Genomic DNA, 5,504 nt, shown 5'->3' with positions numbered 1-5,504 from the left:
TGCATTAATATTAAAATTAAACATATGTAATTTATTACAAACTTTCTATGATATTTATGTACTTGTTTTTAGAGGAATTATTTTTTTTATCAAAAAGAGGAGGAAGAATTATTTCTAATTTAATTAACAATTTAATAAAAGAGAGAAAGAATATCACCCAAAAAAAAGAACGAAAGAAACAATAAGAAGTAAATAACACACTTGTGCTAAACTACTTTGTCCCACATCGGGGAGTTTAGTAACAGCATAGCAGAAGAGTAGTTATAAAAGAGAAGTGCATTTGAGAATCTATATGGATTGCACTCGATCAACGAATTGAACCGAACGAGTCGAACCGAACTGTTCGTGAACTTTAAACGAGGCGAATTCGAGCTGAAAAAAGAGTTCGTGTCGAACTCGAGTCGAGTTTCAAGCCGAGCAAATTCTTATCGAGTCGAGTTTCAAGCCGAGCAAATTCTTATCGAGTCGAGCCGAACTCAGACAGGTTCGGTTCGACTCGACTCATTTTTAGCCCTACTCCTAAAATGTTCTTAATTTTGTACTACTAGTGGGCCTGATTTGTCTCAGTTAATAAATCCTCTAAATTTAATTTCATACTTTGTTGAAAATCTGTCAGTCAACATGCAAACCAAATCATTCCGTTGAGTTGCAGCATTACTCAATATACTTAGTAAAATGTAAAATAACACATTATTTCTCAATTAATTCCATAAAGGGATCCTTTTCTTCTAAGCAGAGTAATCCGATCACATTGTCTTCTTCACTTTTCAAACGTTCAAATATAATGTTCCAATGATTTCATCCTTTTTGTTTGTTAAAAGGGTTTGGTATATTGACGACCCTCAAAATGAGCGAGCCTCGTAATTATTATCTACTTAGTGCTGCTTCTTCTTTAATGGGAAGAAAGGTTATAAAGAATGTTCAAAATAAAAATAAAGGTCCCCTACTCCCATTCCCCTCCACACTCTTGTGTTTTGTCGCTAGGAAAACATAGAACATTTAGGATAAGAGTAATTATAGCATGGACACACAACCTTCATTCAAAATTTAAGGTATGAGATATACAAGTCTCTTCATCTACATATTGTTTGTTTGGGTCGTGACTAACATGGTGTGGAGAGAGCTGACAACGTAACTTTCTCTCAGAAAAGAATTCGTTTCCCATTCATGCATGTTGTCACTTATTTGGTTTGTAACACAACTCTAATAACAATTAAAAAAAATCTAAATGTTTCATTGTCGATTCAAGTTTTAAGGATCAATCTTTTACCAAAGTAAAAGACAAAGGTACTTGTGACGGGTAGCCTTGGCTACCTCAAAATACATGTGTTTTTATTTAATAAATGAGTATAATTTTATATTTGAATAAATGAGTATAATTTTAATAAATGAGTATACTTGTGTTTTGCTACTCTAATAATATATACTTAGCTACCTTACATAAGAGAACTGTGATAACAATAAAAATGATTATGACAACACTCATAAACAACACGGACAATTTTTTTTATAAATAACTTAATTGTTTAGATTGAAAAAGACATTGCTAGTTTGTTTAGTATAAAGTCTTTATGGATGAATTTGACTCCTTGAAGCATGCATGGTTAAGTTCTAAGTTTTCTAAATTATTATTATTGTCGACATTTATTTCTCTTGTGCTGCTACACTTTTTTGCTTAATGTTTAAATTTCGTATATTAGTTTTAATTTTTTTTTTTTTTTTATATTTGATCCCTTCGTAAAGTTTACGCTGGCTCTGCCACTACTCAAGAGGTCTAAGTCATAGAAATACATTAAAATGCATACTTGGAGGTCAAAGATCCTAATTATATTTTATTAGAAAGAAAAACCTAAAATATATGAGAAAGTGTTGGCCAAATGGGATCTCTTTACAACGGTGGGCCACAAGATGTTAACAAAAGGTTCGAGTCCATAAAAAACTAATTTAGTTAAAGAAATGCTAACTAGTGTTCTATAGACATTAGTTAAGGAAACCAATATAAAAAAATATTAAATATAGAGTGTGGAAAACTTTATATATATTCAACTTTTTACAAGAAAATATATGATATAGGCACTATAATATGTAGAACTCAAAGATTCAATCCAAGCAAATTAAATAGGTTCGTTTTTTATGTTCCAACCGAATGAAATCAATTAAACCCGATTTCAATTTTTAAAAGACAATATATGACATAGACACTATAATATTTAGAACTCAAAGATCTCAAAAAAAAGTAGAACTCAAAGATTCAATCCAAACAAATTAAATAGGTTCATTTTTTATGTTCCAACCAAATGAAATCAATTAAACCCGATTTCAATTTTTAAAAGACAATATATGACATAGACACTATAATATTTAGAACTCAAAGATCTAAAAAAAAAGTAGAACTCAAAGATTCAATCCAAACAAATTAATAGGTTCATTTTTTATGTTCAAGTTCGAACCGAGCCAAATCAATTAAACCCAATTTCAATCGATTTGAGTATCAGTTTTACGTTGTGTTAGCGGCCAACACTCGGTGGGATTTAGTCCCACATCGGATAGAAAAGATTCTTGAGAAGAGTTCAAAAAGAGGAGGCACTTCTCATCGTAGAAGCCGGTTTTTTATGGATGAATTAGACCTCGATTTCCGTTGCATGGTATCAGAGCCTATCGGGTCCATCGTTGGGCTTCCGACATCGTCCACGCTTCAGGCCCATTGGGCCGGGCTGAAGCGTGAGGGGGTGTGTTAGCGGCCAACACTCAATGGAATTTAGTCCTACATCGGATAGATAAGATTCTTGAGAAGAGTTTATAAAGAGGAGACACTCCTCACCGTACAAGTTGATTTTATATGGATGAGTTAAGCCTCGATTTCCGTTACACGATCATCCGAGATCCAAATCAAACAATTCTATTTATTTATTATTCAGAATGAGCATCACAGGAGAAATAGACTATCTCGTAGTTAGTCAGATAGATGTTTTTAATTCAATCAAAAGGAGAATCATATGCGTCATATCTTGCAAAATAGGAAAATTTGCTATTAGAATTTAGAATATTGTTGCAATATATGATCTCATAAGGAATGAAATAGGAGAAATTTGTGAGAAAAATAGCTTGGTTAAATTGGGATATACTTAAGAGTAAGTTGTATTTGCAAAAAACATAACGATGGTTCGGAATAAGAAAGATGAACATATTTCGGTATCATTAAAATTTGGTTGGATGTAGACTCACCATCCAATCATTCAATATCATTTTACTTTTTTATATTAATTTATATTAAAATAAATTTAAATTTTAAATAAATTCAGTTCCTAACAAACTTCAAAATACCTAAAAATTTACCAATAAAAAAGATGGATTTGTTCAATGTATTTGTTGGGAAAATTACAATGTGAAGGGTGTTTGTAAAAAAATTAATTGAGTTTAGACATAGAAATCTTGACATAGATGTTTAAATCTTTTTTGATACATCACTCGAGGAAGCTTCAATTTGGTGGATATAACTTAAATTTTGGTTGGGAATTCATTGAGAAAACTTAAGTACCACGTTTGGAGATAGTGTCTAGTAAGAGCTTAGAATATTAGGAGTACTTTTTCTATTTCCTCTATTTCTTTTTCTCCTCTTTTTTTTCTTTTTTCCTTTAATCTACCTTAAACTCTTTACAGATCGTATTATAATCTTGGAATCAGCGCCATATTCAAAGATGAATTAGCTCTATAACTTTATTTTTTGGATAGGTAACTATAATGACTCATTTTCCTTATGATCATAAACATCATGTTTCGAATCTAGCATTGAGTCAAAATAATGTGACTACGTGAGGACCCATATGCTTCCTTCCTTCATATACAGTGGTCAAAGTTATTTCTAATCCTGCTTTCTAAGCAACTATTTTGCATTTCCTCAAAAGAAAACAGTAACCATGTTGCATGAAAATTAATACTTCACAAATCAAAACTAGTGTAAATATAATCATTAACAAATTTTGAATTTCATAAATATTTCTACATGGATTAAGATTAATTGATACCAAATTAAAGAAACTTGGTTTAGTCAATCAAAATAGAGAAGAATGTGTGATTGAACCTAAGATTGTAACCTCCTTGTTGTCAACAATCATCGAGGGTTTAATTGTAGGCAAATACTATGGTACATCCAACAATTTGAGTGTATTGGTACACCGAATTTTTAAATTAATAGTTAAATGAGTTATTTTTTATAGGAAAAAATATTTTCAATCACCTATAATTATAATAACTAAATCTTATTTACCAAAAACGTCAATACAATAAAATTTGATTTTTCTGAATTCCTATTACTCATAATGCTCAATGGTAAAACATTTTTTTAGTATATAGTTCAATATTTTTCTTTTTCGGTAAATACTCCCTCCGTCCCAAATTGTATGACGTTTTGGACATTTCATACATATTAAGAAATACAATTAATATTATGTGGAAAAGAGATATTATGAGTTGTTTTTACAAAATTATCCTTAATAAATAATATGGGAAAGATAAATGAAATAATTGAAAGAAGAGAGAGTAATAAATAGTTAAGGTTATAATAGGAAAAGTAACGTTAATGTTGCATTGGTATTGTAAAGTGACGTACAATTTGGGACGGAGAGAGTAGAAGTTTAGGTTAGTTAAGCTTCAAAACTCGTCAGGATTAAGGCAGACCTCCAAGTTCAACGAGCATTAATAAAAGTATTAGCTGAATAAACTTCTTACCAACTAAGTCAAACTTCAGTAGCTAAGAATGAAAGTTGTTGGTCCCCTGATTAAGTTCCAATTTTCGTTTTAGTCTCATAACTTGTAAAATCGACATTTTGCGATGTAGTTTTGTCAAAATAAAATTAAGGCTAATTATAAGTAGATCACTAAAGTTCACAATTAAACTCGCTAAACAAGTTAATTTTCTGGTGTCCAAGAAACCAAAAAGATGTTACCATATATATGAATATGAGACTTAAAAGTAGTAGTGAATAGAATAACTGTGAAGATTGTCCATTATAACAGTTATATATCAGTTTTGGTTGCTTTAAATGGTAATACAAAAGTTATGAACAAGTGGGTGTGGTTGGTTTGAACAGGTAGAGATCATTAGATTAAGACAAAAGGTTATTGCAGTTTGCTGAAAAAGAACCAATAATGCTTTAGATCATAGCAGACACAGGTTTGCTTTTTGGGGAATATATTATAAAACTGTTTCTCTACGAGGATTGGCGTGAACAGGGACACAACAGCACAACTATAGGAACCTAATATAGTGAAGTGGTCCTGTTCAACAAATATTCTGCATATTCAATATTCATACAAATGAGAAAAAAGTATTCACAAAATGTAACAAAGTTTTTTATTTTGTTACGGTCGCGGTTATGGTTATGCTGCAAAATTTGAAATTGGAGGTAAAATGTTGCAAATGCGACCTATGGATTCACAATTGTAATTACGATGTCGTTGTGGAGATCTTTAAAATCTTTATATTGCATATCGCAAGTGTGGAC

The sequence above is a fragment of the Medicago truncatula genome, chromosome 4 (genome assembly GCF_003473485.1).
Source record: "Medicago truncatula cultivar Jemalong A17 chromosome 4, MtrunA17r5.0-ANR, whole genome shotgun sequence".
NCBI lineage: Eukaryota > Viridiplantae > Streptophyta > Magnoliopsida > Fabales > Fabaceae > Medicago > Medicago truncatula.
The sequence above is the reverse complement of the archived record's forward strand: the minus strand, read 5'-3'. Positions refer to the sequence as shown.